Consider the following 16,784-nt stretch of genomic DNA (forward strand, 5'->3'; position numbering starts at 1 on the left):
CCTAACACACGGAAGATCCCAGGTTCGAACCCTGGTGGATACACGCTTTGACCATCGTGATTGGACGTAATAATAAGCTAAACCTCTTCAAAAACACGAAATAACGACGTATCTATGGTGTAGTGGTTATCACGTCCGCTTTACACGCGGAAGGTCCCAGGTTCGAGCCCTGGTAGATACATGTTTTGACCATGGTGATTGGACATAATAATAATCTAGATCTCTTGCAAAACTTTGTATTATCACGTATCTATGTTGTAGTGGTTATCACGTCCACCTAACACGCGGAAGGTCCCAGGTTCGAGCCCAGGAAGATTCATGTTTTGACCATCGTGATTGGACATAATAATAAGCTAGATCTCTTCAAAAACCCAGAATTACGACGTATCTATGGTGTAGTGGTTATCACGTCCGCTTTACACGCGGAAGGTCCCAGGTTCGAGCCCTGGTAGATACATGTTTTGACCATGGTGATTGGACATAATAATCGGCTAAAACTCTTCAAAAACACAGAATAACGACGTATCTATGGTGTAATGGTTATCACGACCGCTTGTAAGGTCACAGGTTCGAGCCCAGGATGATACATGTTTTGACCTTCGTGATTGGACATAATAATAAGCTAGATCTTAGGCAAAACTTTGTGTTATCACGTATCTATGGTGTAGTGGTTATCACGTCCGCCTAACACGCGGAAGATCCCAGGTTCGAGCCCTGGTAGATACCATGTTTTGACCATGGTGATTGGACATATTAATAATCTAGATCTCTTGCAAAACTTTGTATTATCACGTATCTATGGTGTAGTGGTTATCACGTCCACCTAACACTCGGAAGGTCCCAGGTCCGAGCCCTGGTAGATACATGTTTTGACCATCGTGATTGGACATAATAACAAGCTAGATCTCTTCAAAAACTCAAAATAACCACGTATCTATGATGTAATGGTTATCACGTCCGCTTTACAAGCGGAAGGTCACAGGTTCGAGCCCAGGAAGATACATGTTTTGGACATCGTGTTTGGGCATAATAATAATCTAGATCTTAGGGACAACTTTGTGCTATCACGTATCTATGGTGTGGTGGTTATCACGTCCGCTTAACACGCGGAAGATCCCAGGTTCGAACCCTGGTAGATACATGCTTTGACCATCGTGATTGGACATAATAATAAGCTAAATCTCTTCAAAAACACAGAATAACGACATATCTATGGTGTAGTGGTTATCACGTCCGCTTTACACGCGGAAGGTCACAGGTTCGAGCCCAGGAAGATACATGTTTTGACCAAATTAACTGAAGTGTGAAATAGAAAACATTGGGATTTACCAACGGCTTGGGTAGTTTTAATCTTAGTTAAACAGTTGATTTAAAAGTTATTTGAGCTTTTAATCCAAAAAATTAATATTTTTGGTTTAATTTCACGTTAATTATATTTAATTGATTTAAAATTAACGTAGGATTGTGTTTCGGCAGTGTACATTTAGGTTATAAATGACTTTCAATATATACTTAACCTTAATTGCAATTTTTAGTGGGTTTTGAATCTTATTTTACCTTAAACTTTCGAATTTCGCGCCTATTAATGTACTTTAAAGATTTAAATTAACTAAGTATGAGATAGAAAACATGGGGCTATACTAACAGCTTGTGCAGTTTTAATCTTAATTAAGTATTTTATTTCAAAGTTACTCGAGTTCTCATCCAAATATGTATATTTCATGTTTAAATTCACGTTAATTATACTTAATTAAGTAGAAATTAATGAAGGATTGAGGTTTGGAAGTGTTGATTTAGCTTAGAAAATGAGTTTCAAATCACCTTTATTGTGGAGTTTTTCATTCTTGCCAACACAAAGTGTTAAATTTTTATCATACCACGTGCTAAATTTGCGGTAACATAAAGATCATCTATAACATATGTTAATGAACGATGTGATTCTATAGTTTAGCAACTTTGGCTTCAATAACAGTAATTAAATTAAATACCTAAACAATTCATAGCAAACAAACGGCAATGTGAACTGTGGAGATAGCGAACAACGTAACCCTCCGTTGCTGACGTGGTTACGTTGGAAAAATTTGCGCTGATGTAAACATGGAAATTATTTGACTAATTAAATTACATAACGACACTGTCCTCCTGGATTAATCAGCACCACTGTTACTTATATTTATGAATTAACAAAATCCACTGTTGGTAACAACTGCGCTAACGTAAACACCACGACTCTTTTAACTGCTGTAGGGAAAACATATTAAACTTTTTGTCATCTTACCAGAAGTATTTTGAAGTTTTCGATATTTTCACAGGGTGAAAATCACTATCTTTATTTCAACACGTTAATAATTTGAATAGGTATGCCATTTTTTACATCATATTGGAAGCGCACACGGTAAATACAGCACAAAAAACCTAGGGTTAACCCGGTTAGGCTATGTTTCTAGCATAAAATTGAGCAGACTATACACAGGATTCCAAAACAAATGAGAGCTGGAAATCAGCCTTTTCAATAATCTTTAAAGAGTAACTAAAATAGGGTAATGGCAGGTTGGCAGCCCTCTGCCTTCGACTGTATTAAGCTCTATGGGGAAATAACATGGGGTGCTATTAGTCTATACAACTTAAGCCTTGGCCGTAAAGAACGTCGAAAAACTTACTTCAAAAGATATAAAAACCTCTATTAACTGTAATAATTTACCTGAATTACTTTTCTAGACGAAAATTCGACCTGATAACGACCTATTTCTTATTAAGGGTGCTACAGTTAATTAGAAAATACATATAAAGGTGCTCAAGCTCGGACGAAATACGAAAGTAATTTGTTAGAGTCTACTGCTAAGAAATTAGGAAAATCAGCAAGAAAGCCAACATTTACAATTAGTCAACGTAACTTGTTAGCACCCACAAACTTAGGACCTTCTAGTTGTCAACGAGAACGAAATTAAGAAAATAGGTTTAAGCGCGCTATAAGGTTAGGCTGACCTCTGACCCAAAAGTAATTTTTTGACTTACTATCTTAATTAGTTAAATTACAAAAATTAGAATTCATAAATTAAAAATCGAAACAGGTAAGTTTCCATTTAATAAATGCTTGTTAATTTAGAAGTATTCCGAAAACTAACTTCGCTATACTTTTTCCATATGGCCTGTCTCAATTGCCTTAAAAAACCGAAAAATTTTTAATGCTTTTTCTATGGGACGCTAACCCTAAAAGGTGTGACTTTTTCTTTAACATTACGGAAGGTTGTCATGTCATATCTACAAGGGCCTACCGGCCCTGTAGAATACGCATTTTTTCGATTACTTTTCACGCGGACATTACTCCATAAAGAAGGGTTTTTAAGTTTTTGGCCGCCATTTAAAAAGATGGCGACAAATCGAACCCGAAAGACCGCATTCAGCCCGTCCATAGCTTAAAGGAAAGCAGTGTACTAAATATTTGCGAAATCGGTTGAAACTCGCGGACTTTGTTGCGTAGAGCAGATTTTTTACATGTTTGTGGGTGCCATTTTTTAAGATGGCGGCGGCGGATTGGGGGGAAATCTTTCTTAGTACGCGCCTACTACTTGCGAGTAACGTTCCTGCAAATTTTCAGCCTTCTAAGGGGGCAAGCGGTTTGGGCTGGGCGTTGATTATCAGTCAGTCAGTCAGGACTTTGATTTATATAGATATAGAGTAATGTCAGTTCTACGGATGCAAACGTCATACCCGGCTTCTATCTCTTAGCTCAGTGTCATCCCCCCTACCAGGCGTGTACAGTATCCCCTCTTACAAAAGCGCGCCTAGAGGGAGGGTTACACAGTCTACTCCCCTCTCTACCGGCACTACTCTATAGATTGACCATGGTGTGACGTCACTGGGAAGATATAGAGAAAGGGGGGGGCGTGGTTACATCACATCACCAACATCCGTTAGTACAGGAAAAGAATGATTGGTGAAATTGGACAGTTGAATTGAGCGATTCAAGCCAACACGCAACAGCGACATTGTTGAAGAGTCCATTGGGGAAAGGGGGCATTTTGCAACTGTCCATGACGAAGTATTTGAGGAAATGACCTTGCATGCCCTTGGCATGGCGTCTTTTAACACTTCCATGTTGCGAATGTTTTTGCACAAAGCAACTGTCTCGATCGAAATACCTTTTATCCTTCGTTGTTTCCTTTAGTTCTTTAATTTATCGCGAGTTATCGCTAATTTCGTTGGGGAATCGAGGGGGGGGGGGTAATTTTAAAATTAACGTTTTGTTCGCGTTTTCAACTTAAAGAATTAAAGCGGATAAATTAGTTTAAAATACATTAAAGAAGAGCGTAAAGGGAGGCGTAAAGTGGAATAAAATAGGGGATTCAAATTGATTAAAAATAATGGTATCAAAATGAATGAAATAAATTTACTCCTCCGTACGTAAGGAGGACAGGGTTTCGTTAAGACAGTTCGGGTATCGACTGAGGGTGGGACAGGAGGGACTCCTATATACAGGGTTCATACAAACCTGGAAAACCTGGAAAAATCAGGAACATAAATAGTTGACGAAAACCCGAGGGGAAATTTCAAATTTTTAGTAAAATTCAGGGAAATATACGTCAAACAGGACAGGGGCCGAGTAATTAAGCAAAATGTTCGTAAACATACCCCCCTCCGTAGGATTAACATTACTCTATACTTTGGAGGCTGAAAACTCTGGTTCTACTAGAGATACGAGGATGTCCTTTGAGTATGTTATAGTCCTATTTGTCCCCTTTCCAATGATACTAAACACTTGGGGCTGCGACAAACAGGGACCGAGTAATGAAGCTAAACAACCCCCTCCATAGAGGATTAACATTACACTATATTTGGAGGCTCACAACTCTGGTTATATTAGAGATACGAGGATGTCCTTTGAATATGTTATAGTCCAATTTGTCCCACATCCAACGATACTAAAAACCTTAGGGCTACGACAAACAGGGGCCGAGATATTAAGCAAAATGTTCGTCAACGTATGGTATCGTCTCACTTATTTTTATTAGGTTACTTATGATTTTAACACTGAACTTTGTAGGCTCATAACTCTTGTTCTACTAGAGATACGGGGATCTCCTTTTAGTATGTTATAGTCCTCTATGCCCCCCATACAAGGATACTTTAAACCTGAGGCTACCTCAATATCTTCGTCAACTTATTTTTGTCTCACTTATTGTTATTAGGTTACTTATATTTTTTTTAGCAGTAAACTTTGGAGGCCTATAACTCTGGTTCTACTAGACATAGAGGGATGTCCTTTGAGTTATGTTATAGTTTTCTATGCTCCCCATACAAGGATACTTTGAAATTGGGGCTACCTCAATATCGTCGTCAACTTATTTTTGTCCCACTTATTGTTATTAGGTTACTTATGATTTATGAAAATATACTTTGGAGGTTTGTCCCCCATCCAACCATACTAAACACTTGGGGATCGAGTAAACAGGGGCCAAGTAATTTAGCAAAATGTGCGTCAACATACCCTCCATAGAAAAATTTCACAAGTTGTGGTTTCAAAGTGGATTTAGCTCGAACGTTTAAAACAAAATAAATGTTATAAAATTGATTAAGATTGAGACAAATTAGCAGTTTGGAAGAGCTATAATTACAAAGCCAAAGTTAGTATTTCTAATTGTCATTTTAATCGGGGAAAGGTTTTTGACACTTTTTTCCACGTGTCCCGGCAAAAGGTTTTTGCCAACCCTGGGGGGAATAGAAAATTATAAGCGGCCTTCAGCTAAATGCGATATAAATAATTGGTATTAATTTTAAATTGGCGCGTGTTTAATACTGATTATATTTTGTTTTCCGTTTTTAATTCTCCCTCTCTCTCGCTCTCTTTCTATGGATTTAGTCATACGTGACGTAATATTATACTAAGTTTATAAATATATTCAGAAGGGGATAATAGTAGAAGGATGACACTCTGTATCCTCTTAATGCTTTAGTTATGTAACGTCATTCTTCCCAGGCTCCCCCCTTTAGTTTGCTTTCCCGCTCATCAAACTTCAGATGGGCATCGCACTGTAAAGTGAATTATATAGTTGTTTGCACTAAATCCCCAGCAATCATACCACAAACCTCGTCTTGACGTGGGACAAAATTCACAAGCGCGTTTTGCCAAATATTTAAACGCTAATAGAGTAATGATGAGGGAACCATTTATCGTGTATGTGATTCGGTTTAGTAACCTTGCTCTAAATATTCCGATGTTGGGAAGAGTGACGTTACACTTACCCCGCTTTGTGCACGGTACACTTCTCTCGAAGAGAAGAATTATATACTTCTGATATATTATATTTCTATCTCTTACTTTCCCTATATAAATCTCTAGTCATGTATAAATTATTAATCGGTTGTACATAATATTTATGTAAATGTGTATTTTCTCGTGAACCACTACGGTTCTTTTTATGCGCAATAAACAAGCTATTCATTCATTCATTTCCATCCCGTTTTTCCGTGACGCTGATTGTATGGGTGCAGGTTTATCAAAAGCAAATAGAGTTAAACATGCCATAAGAATAGCGCCACACCCAACTTTAGAGGCTCGTAACTCAGGTTCTACTTGAGATACGGGGATGTCCTTTTAGTATGTTATAGTCCAATTTGTCCCCCATCCAACCGTACTTAAACCATAGGGCTACGACAAACATGGGCCAAGTAATTAAGCAAAATGTTCGTCAACGTATGGTATCGTCTCACTTATATTTGCTATGTTACTTATGATTTTAGCACTGAACTTTGTAGGCTCATAACTCTCGTTCTATTAGAGATACGGGGATCTCCTTTGGATATGTTATAGTACTCTTTGCTCCCCATACAAGGATACTTTAAAATTGAGGCTACCTCAATATCGTCGTCAACTTATTTTTTGTCTCACTTATTGTTAGGAGGTTACTTTTGATTTTTGAAAATAAACTTTGCAGGCTCGTAACTCTTTTTCTAGTAGAGATACGCGGATGTCCTTTGAGTATGTTATAGTCCAATTTGTCCCCCATCCAACCATACTTAAACCATAGGGCTACGACAAACATGGGCCAAGTAATTAAGCAAAACGTAAAGAAACAAACCCCTCCATAGGAAATGCATTAAACTAAATTTTGGAGGCTCGGAACTCTGGTTCTACCAGAGATACGGGGATGTAAATAATGTGACCTTGACACAAATGTTCGGATAATTATAAAGGTCTTTACATATCCCAAGCGAAAAAAAAAACTTCGCGGTTTCGAACCTGTGGCCTTCCGTGAGTGAGGCGGATGTGTCAACCACTTCACTACAGATATGTTATTATGGGTGACCGAGAATACAGTGCCGAGTAATTAAGGAAAAAGTAAAGAAACAACTCCTTCCATAGGAATAGCATTAGACCCAATTTTGCAGGCTCGTAACTGTGGGTCTAGTAGAGATACGGGGATGTCCTTTGAGTATGTTATAGTTAAATTTTTCCCCCATCTAACTATACCAAAGACTTTGGGCTGCGACAAACAGGGGCCAGGTACTTAAGCAAACCGTAAAGAAACAAACTCCTCCATAGGAAATGCTTTAGACCCAACTTTGCAGCCTCGTAACTCTGTTTCTACTAGAGATACGGGGATGTCCTTTGAGTATGTTATAGCCCAATTTGTCCCCCATCCTACTATACCAAAGGTTTGGGGTTGCGTCATATAGGGGCCGAGAAATTAAGCGAACTATTCAAAAATATGCCATAAAAATAGCGTCACACCCAACTTTAGAGTCTCGTAACTCTGGTTCTACTAGACATAGGGGGGATGTCCTTTGAGTATGTTATAGTCCAATTTGTCCCCCATCCAACCATACCAAGAACATAGGGCTACGACAAACAGGGGCCGAGATATTAAGCAAAATGTTCGTCAACGTATGGTATCGTCTCACTTATATTTGCTATGTTACTTATGATATTAGCACTGAACTTTGTAGGCTCATAACTCTCGTTCTATTAGAGATACGGGGATCTCCTTTGGATATGTTATAGTACTCTTGGCTCCCCATACAAGGATACTTTAAACTTGAGGCTACCTCAATATCGTCGTCAACTTATTTTTTGTCTCACTTATTGCTAGGAGGTTACTTTTGATTTTTGAAAATAAACTTTGCAGGCTCGTAACTCTTTTTCTACTAGAGATACGGGGATGTCCTTAGGATATGTTATAGTCCAATTTGTCCCCCATCTAACCATACTAAAAACTTTGGGCTACGACAAACAGGGGCCGAGTAATTAAGCAAGGCTCGTAAGTCTGGATCTACTAGAAGTGCTATAGCCCATTCGATAGGTAATTAAGAGCAGATTCCTCTGTTGGTAAAGGAGTTAGGGGCGAGCAAGTTTCAACGATGTGAACTTTTGGTTTTTCTATCTATACACTTTTGATAAAACCCTTCCAAACTTCTTCAGGATAATGTAATTACTTTTCTATTAAGTATCAACTTTGCAAGCCAAATCCTTCTTAATTCCTCTCAATCCCGTTTCAAAGGGCTAAGTAATTAATTGTCTTAAAGTAATTAATTAACGAATTAAGTTTATAAAACGCTTATTTATTGTTCACGAGGAACGTTTGTAAAAATGCACTGAAACTAAAACACGCGTTCTTTAACATTTTATTCACAAATTTAAACAATTGCAACGGCTTAAAAATTTAAACAGTTTATTAAATTTAAAATATTTTACGTAACCATTAGGTGGCAATTTACATTAAAATTTATTACATTAAAAAAATAGTAATAAAGATTAAATTAACGCAAAACAATTAATGGAATGATAAAAAGTTATAATTAAAAGAAACAATATTTAAATAAAAGTTTAAAATTAAATTAGGGCGGATGAGGCCATTAGTTCGTAATTTATAAGAAGGACTCCCCGCTTTCTTTGCGCTTTGTGGAGCTTTTTTTCTTTCACCTCGGCGGAGCCTTGGTGGTAGTTACGCACCGCCAGACCTGGACACCTATAGAGCAAAATTAACGAAATTATTCTAGTTTAATTAAACCTGTTTTACTTTGCGGATTGGTCTTGTAGTTATTAGAAGAATTGATAAAAGAAAAACACTCGATTTTGCTTATGGGCTTATCGAATTATTTGGTTCGGTATTCAATCGAATAATTCGATAGTAGTAAACTAATTTAAGATTTAAACTAACAAAGGGCTTGAAGGCAATTAATTAAATTTAGGAATAGTCGTAAACTAACTTAAGATTTAAATGAACAAAGGGCTTGAAGGTAATTAATTAATTAATGAGAGAATTTCCAGGACTAGTGGGAGGAGTGACAAGTGGATAATATAACACATTAAACAATATGGCTAATAATTATAAGTTTTTACTGCCATAACCGCAGCTTTTTGCTTTTTCGCTAACTTTAATCTTTACATACCTCATGTCCAGATCACTAGGTGTAGAGGCCATCGTAATTAAAAGTTAAAATAATAAAACCAATAAAAACGATAAAAGCAATAAAAGCGATAAAAGCGATAAAAACGAATCCAAACCACAGTCTGTGAATACCAACCGTCCACAACGTCTTTTTATAGCTAAAAATCTGGAGGCACCAAAGAGAATTTAGAAGGGGAGTAGAAAGGGTGGTTTGGAATCTAGCGCAACGTCGTCTGCTAAACGTTATCTAGGGCTAGGCAGGCAGGCTGGGAAATAAGGATATTTTTTAAACTAGTCCTTGGGACCAGTGACCCCTCTAGTCCCCGAAATAATTAACTGGTCTCCGGACTGGTCCCAGCCTTTGTTCTCCAATAGATTTGCAATTAATAAACTGGTCCCGAGGACCAGTAACCCCCACTTTTTGAATTAAAAAACTAGTCCAAGCAATTAATAAACTGGTTTTGGACCAGAGGAAGTGCACTGCTATTTCCCAGCCTGTTGACAACTGTTTTTGGCGATGTATTTTCCTAACGATTACAATGGGTCAGTTATTTAGCAGACGACATTCGGTAATTCAATGTTTGGAAATTACTAAAAACAGTAGCAGGGTTGCCATCTAATAAGAATCCAACGTAATTAATAGGTCAATTTGATCAAGTTGTTTAATTTTCTATGTTGAGATTGTAGGTTTTGAATAAAATATTTCTTCCCATGGAATTTCCCTAGATTTAGCAAATTTTTGGTGGAATTTCCCTTTTCCCTTTTTACCGTTTTTAGGAGTCAAAATTTCCCCAGATATGGGAAATTTCCCTCAATCTGGCATCACTGCAAGTTCAGTAGCATCTGACAGTCAGCCTGATCGGCCTAGCGGACGAAAAAATTATAAGATCGTGATTGGTTTAAAATTTCTAAGATAATTTGAAAAAAAGCGGGAACGTGGAACCAAGGTCAAAGTTGATTTTCTTGATTAATTTTATTCAAATTGTCATTCTTGTAATACGATACAGGGAATATTTACGCATTTATTTTTTGTCTAATGATGGAGTCCAAAACACGAACATCTCATTCCATGGCTAAACTTTACGGTTTAGCTCGCGCATTCAAAATACGGCAGTTTTTACAATAAATATCATTTATTCAAGGTTAATTATATGATAATATACTGGTCGGGTTTTTATGGTAGTGAAAATATTGATTAAAATAGTTTCCGCCGCGACTTAAATTTAATTAATTATCATATAATTAACCTCCAAGAAATGATAATATTTATTGTAAAAACTGCCGTATTTTGAATGCGCGAGCTAAAGTAAAGTTTTTACGGAAACCATTTTAGTCGTCACATTTCTCCCACAATTGGCCCCTCTTTCTTCGCGTGTAAAATGTGAAAATTACGCGCAATTATAATCGCCGCATTCCTTAATGTTTGATTCATTATATTGAGTAGAATATTTAGGGTTACTTTCAAAAAAATGACATGTTAGGGGGCCGAGGTAATCAGGTTTTTCCCCCCCGGCCCTTTGTAGGGCTGATATTTTGGAGAATTGTTTTTCTAGTTTCATGGGTCTGAAGAAATTGTTCCGTCGCGAGTCCGGAAGAATTTTCGCTTAAGCTTTTTTTATTCTCCTCATTCTGTTGGGATTCTGTTCTGCTAAATTGAGGGCGGTGGTGTTTTCCATAGCCTACGATGTAGCGGACGACAGAGCTACCTGATCACGTGGTACTTTCACCTGACTTTTGAGCGCGACATTAAAACGTAGAATTTAAAGGGTTTCCAAAATAATGACTAACGAAAAATAATCAGACACAAACTGGATTCAATAGAAACATTTTATTATGGCAAATTGTTTAGGAAATATATTTTCCAAAAACTGAGTTCAAAGTGAACCATAATTAAAATTAATATTAATCTTAAACAATAAGAAAAAAGTTGTACAAACAAATTAGTTATTAATAAAAATTAATATTAAACAATAAGAAAAAAGTTGTACAAACAAATTAGTTATTAATAAAAATTAATATTAAACAATAAGAATAAATACAAGTCCCATAAGTTTTAAAATTAATTAAAAATTAATTTAAAAATTTAAAAAATTAAAAATTAATTAAAAAAATCAAAGTTTTCGAACGTAAGGTCGATGGGTGGTCTTTCTTGGCAGATTTTACGAAATATAGCTGTAATTAATGATGATTAGGTAAATAATTAATTTAATGAGGAGTAGAAAATTTAAAATTTACCCTTGAAGGCGGTGATGTTAACCGTCGCATCATTTTTTTTTTTAAAATTAATTAAAAATTAATTTAAAAATTTAAAAAATTAATTTAAAAAATTAAAATTAATTAAAAATTAATTTAAAAAATTAAAATTAATTAAAAATTAATTTAAAAATTTAAAAAATTAAAATTAATTAAAAATTAATTTAAAAATTTAAAAAATTAAAATTAATTAAAAATTAATTTAAAAATTTAAAAAATTAAAAATTAATTTAAAAATTAATTAAAAAAATTAAAAATAGCGACGGGGGTCTCTCATTGCAGTCCATGGCCAATTGACAACGGTCATCCGTGATGGCTAAGTTAAAAAGGCACAATCCGGCCACTCCTTGTTCATCATATACAGACGGAATTTGATTCCGGAAAGAGTCGGCCTATAATGAAGGAAGAATTAAGAAAGCATAAGTATTTAATTAATTAGGTAGGTCACTTTGCACAATATTCTTACTCCAAACCGTCTTTCAATCTTGTCCAGAGTGATGTTTCTCAGGTTGCGCTCAACCTTTGCCCCTTTCCTGACCTAATAAAAAGAAGTCAGTTGTTGAAAAATAAATAGGCCTACACATCCATTTTATTGTTGGTCATATTTAATTAAATTTAGGAATAGTAGTAAACTAATTTAAGATTTAAACTAACAAAGGGCTTGAAGGCAATTAATTAATGAAAGAATTTCCAGGACTAGTGGGAGGAGTGACAAGTGGATAATATAACACATTAAACAATATGTCTAATAATTATAAGTTTTTACTGCCATAACCGCAGCTTTTTGCTTTTTCGCTAACTTTAATCTTTACTTACCTCATGCCCCGATCACAAGGTGTAGAGGCCATCGTAATTAAAAATGAACTTTAAAATTTATAAGTTAAAATAATAAAAGCAATAAAAACAATAAAAACATTAAAATAATAAAAGCAATAAAAGCAATAAAAGCGATAAAAGCGATAAAAGCGATAAAAGCGATAAAAGCGATAAAAGCGATAAAAGCGATAAAAGCGATAAAAGCGATAAAAGCGATAAAAGCGAATCCGAACCACACTGTGAATACCAACCGTCCACAACGTCTTTTTATAGCTAAAAATCTGGAGGCACCAAAGAGAATTTAGAAGGGGAGTGGAAGGGGTGGTTGGAATCTAGCGCAACGTCGTCTGCTAACATAGATAATATCTATGCTGCTAAACGTTATCTAGGCAGGTCGATTTCCGGTATGATGCGTTTGTAACAGAGAGATTTTAGAACATGTGACCGGAAACTCTCCTACCCCAAAAAGCTCAACGCGACAACTTGTTTGGGCTTCATCACTTTTAATAGAGTCGTCCACTCCCCTTCTAAATTCTCTCTGGAGGCACGAGCCACACGAATATGTTAACCAATGAGAATAGGGCATAGATAAAATATACTCTAAGTTGCTGGAGTGGAAACGAGGGGATGTGGTTTTTTTTATATAAAAAAGTCTTTGTCAAATTAGTAAGAATTTATATCGAGAGGAAAATAGTTTTTATATTATAAAACTAAGTTCAAGTTGGCCGGGAGTGTGGCGCACTCCTGTAAGCCACGCTTCTGGGCGGCAAAGTTTGAGGGAATACGATACATGTCGGCGATCCTAGTCCTACCCTTTAGGTGCCGACTGGCCCGTGTCCGCACTCCGCCGGAGGTGACTTGACCCCCACACCCCTTCCGTCACCTCCCAAGTAAACCTCATTTCCTTCCAGTGTTTAACGAAGCTGGAAACTACTACTACCAATTTTATCGCTCCTTGGGAGCGCTCCGCGAGGACCCAAAGCCGCCCCAAAGCATAGCCCACTCGATCACGCGCGGCCGGGAGCGCGGATCGAGTGGGCTATGCCCAAAGGAAAACGCTATTAGTTTCAAAGTTTCTTGCCATCTTGGTCGAAATTGAACGTTTCCTACGGCCTATAAATCACGTATTTAAGTTTAATCAAGGATAATTAATATGTTCCAAGATAGCGCTAAACGTAAAACCTTCGATAAGTGAGAAGATCCGGAAGAAATGGTCGAAAAAGAAAAAGTACAAACATTTATTAAGGTAAGCCTTGGCCTTTTCCCATAATAACCGGCAACCGGACCAAAGGGTAATGGCAGCCCTCTGGCTTCGACTGTATTAGGCTCTATGGGGAAATAACACGGGGTGCCATTAGTCTATATCCGGAGCATAACAATAACATTAACACGTGGAAATTGAAGTTTCTATTTCAAAATCTTGGTTTGACGACTCAAAAACTTATTATTTAACTTAATTCGAACCATGAAATAAATATTTATTAGCTTTTAATCGAAAATATATGTAAAGAAAGTCTCAAACTGAAGTAGGCCATTTTTAGTGACTTAAAACTGCGTAAATACTTAATTTAATCATAATAATTAGCTACCTAATTAAGTATTTGCCAAAATATTACGAAAATTAAACGACAGAAACGTTGGGCTCCCACCAGGTCCCACCAGGTCCCCTTTTTCCTGCAAGGTCCATAATCTAGCCTGAAATTGCTATTCGGTCCTTAAATCAGGGTTCATACGAACATGGAAAACAGGGAAAACCTGGAAATATCAGGGAAATTGGTGTAGAGGAAAAAATCAGGGAAATATCAGGGAAAATGAAAATTTCTTTGAAAAATCAGGGATAATAATTTTTTTTCCAAAAAAATCAGGGAAATTAAATAAAGTGAAACAAATACACTTCAGTGGGACCCATAATCTAATTTGGTGCACGGAAAAAATCGTCTTATGACGGTTTAAACGCAAAAATAGCAAGATCACAGTTGATGAAAGTCCAAAATCGTGGAGCTCGCTTCGCTCGCTCAGCAAATAGCAAATGTTTAACTTATTATTTAAAATGAATCCAGTTCAAATGAATGTTTTGTTTTTGATTTAAAACGGCATCAATTGCTTTGATTTCTGTAATTGAATTTCGCCGTAGACCTTTTCTGAGGTGACCTTTCCTTTGACTGGAAATATCTAAGACCATAGATTGAGCTAAATTACGACACTGACCTTCAAAATATCTTTTAAATCGGTCATCTCTGAAAACATTTCATTTCAAGTGGCCCCTATTTAGTCACTTTTTGCTTACCATTTCTAAATTAATTATGGTCAGTAGCCCTATCTTGGAACACTTTCTCAAACTTTTTGGAAAGTCAGATTTTTCAGTAACAAATAAGTTACTGAAGTGAACAAGCAGACCATTACAATAAGTTTGAACTATTGCCGATCGATTGCACCCATTTTCAGATTGCTAAGACGCGTACTTTTCCTGCAAAATGGGTTTTAAAAAAGGTCGGTTTCAGCCCTAACTTGGAACAGTTCGTCCTAAATTGGAACGCCCCCGTCCTAATTTGGAACACCCTAATTTGAATACGAAAATATCCGAGTTTTTGCAACTAATAATAAGCAAATATAATTTGTTAGCGAAACTACGACCATCTAGCGACCAACGCTTTCCATTTTATACCTGTACATATATTTTAAAGGGCACTGAGTGTCATCTGCTTAAAGCTTCAAAAATTGGCGCGCTGTCAGTTCATTACGGTTAAACATTGTAAATTAAATGCACTCTAACGGTATTTCGAATGAAATAATTACCAAGTTAGATCAAAGTAACCTACACTGTTATGTTTTTGTGGCGTAATTGTGTCGAATCTACATTTTACATCAAATGAGTCATGATACGGTGTTTGAAACCCAATATCACTAGGCGAAACATGCTAAATCAGCTAAAATTGGCATCACGTTTATGACTAAATCTGGACACTGGGCTGATAATACCCGTATCTTTTCCGCATCTTAATCTACGCTTACGGGACCAAAAGTATTAAACAGGTAATGAATCAACGCATCTTCTAAGGTCTTTTTGTTGTCCTTTAGTGAGTAAAACATTAGTTATGGATGTAAAAAGATAGATTAAATTTTCGTGTATCGGGGTGTTCCATTTTAGGCAAATGAGGACATATTTTCTATTCGAGTTTTCTCAATAATTTTTGGGCCTAACCTGGCGTTTAAAGTGTTTAATTTGAAGAGAAAGATCCGAAGTTTTCAATGGAATCATTTTCGTAAGCCTATGTTTCTCCCATTGGCCGTGAAAGCTTATTTCCCGAGACCCATGGGAGAACTTTCCCTTCATTTTGGAAAAAATAAATTATGCAAAATATGAGGTTGTCTAATTACGCTTGTATCTTATCTGGAATTTATGATAGAGTCTTGAGTGTTTTATGGATAGAGGGATGTTCATTCTTCCAAATGAGCCCTTAAAATATTAATTTGAAGCTCTCAAACTTAAGTTATGACGATTTTAAGAAAAGTGTTCCAAATTAGAGCTGTTCCAAATTAGGGCAGCTGACCCTAGTCACTTATTCAACTAAAATTGAGCGTATGAGTGAGTATCAGCCCTGGTGTATGGAATTCTGTATTTTGGTACTGTCTATTATAACCTAACAAAGAATGGTAAACATATAATATTTATTTCGTAACCAAAGCTACTGGCAACCACAGAGGCATGCGCCTATATAATGTGGTTGTAGCTATAGTCTGGTTACCCTATTTGAAATTATAACACTCCTCCAATGCAAAAAATGCACCTGGAAATTTATAAGAAGTATTCTGGAAAACCTGGAAATATCAGGGAAATTGGGTTACGAAATTTCGTATGAACCCTGTTAAATCAGCCTATTTTCCCATCAAAATCAGAAAAAGTATTTATTTAGTAGTCAGGCAAGTTGAGATAACAAGATTAACTGTTGACGCGGCACTTTTACTTCGATTCCTATTAGTTATTTGGATTTTTGTTACTTTACAGTCCTATCCCTGGTTATACACGAACCCTGATTCACCGCGAATTTGACTTTGATTCTACAGTTTGTGCACAATCTTTCCCTTAGTAATCCTGACCCCGGGGGGGGCGAGGGGATAACTAGAGTAGAGAGCTGCATGGAAACGGATCGGGAATGGATGGAAAACAACCAATATGGAATGGAAGTGGTTAAATTGTTATAGATTTTAGTTTGGAAATGGTTGGTAAATGGATGGAACATCCTTTCTATGGAAGATCCTAAAATTCTAAAAAGACTTAAAAAGGTTTTTGCCACTGAGTAATGGCAGCTCTCTGCCTTTGACTGT

At 36.4% G+C, this 16,784-nt stretch overlaps 2 long non-coding RNA genes and 3 other non-coding genes across 5 annotated transcripts; 4 read left to right on the top strand and 1 right to left on the bottom strand.

The window, feature by feature from the left end:
- The first annotated feature begins 108 nt into the window (after positions 1–108).
- TRNAV-UAC (transfer RNA valine (anticodon UAC)) lies at positions 109–181 on the top strand. The gene has a single exon. It is a non-coding gene; the product is annotated as a tRNA-Val (tRNA).
- A 203-nt stretch (positions 182–384) lies between these two features.
- TRNAV-UAC (transfer RNA valine (anticodon UAC)) lies at positions 385–457 on the top strand. Its single transcript has one exon. It is a non-coding gene; the product is annotated as a tRNA-Val (tRNA).
- A 196-nt stretch (positions 458–653) lies between these two features.
- Positions 654–726, top strand: TRNAV-AAC (transfer RNA valine (anticodon AAC)). Its single transcript has one exon. It is a non-coding gene; the product is annotated as a tRNA-Val (tRNA).
- Positions 727–8,598: 7,872 nt separating this feature from the next.
- Positions 8,599–13,187, bottom strand: LOC149645012 (uncharacterized). Its single transcript, XR_016372015.1, has 4 exons — positions 12,591–13,187; positions 12,538–12,555; positions 9,391–9,449; positions 8,599–8,966 (listed from the first exon to the last, which is right to left on the bottom strand). It is a non-coding gene; the product is annotated as an uncharacterized LOC149645012 (long non-coding RNA).
- A 1,914-nt stretch (positions 13,188–15,101) lies between these two features.
- Positions 15,102–15,817, top strand: LOC149645013 (uncharacterized). The gene is made up of 2 exons (XR_016371980.1): positions 15,102–15,491; positions 15,607–15,817. It is a non-coding gene; the product is annotated as an uncharacterized LOC149645013 (long non-coding RNA).
- The last annotated feature ends 967 nt before the right edge of the window (positions 15,818–16,784 follow it).

This window comes from Phalangium opilio, unplaced genomic scaffold, assembly GCF_054372755.1.
Source record: "Phalangium opilio isolate 3A_F unplaced genomic scaffold, DU_Popi_V2 ptg000090l_1, whole genome shotgun sequence".
NCBI lineage: Eukaryota > Metazoa > Arthropoda > Arachnida > Opiliones > Phalangiidae > Phalangium > Phalangium opilio.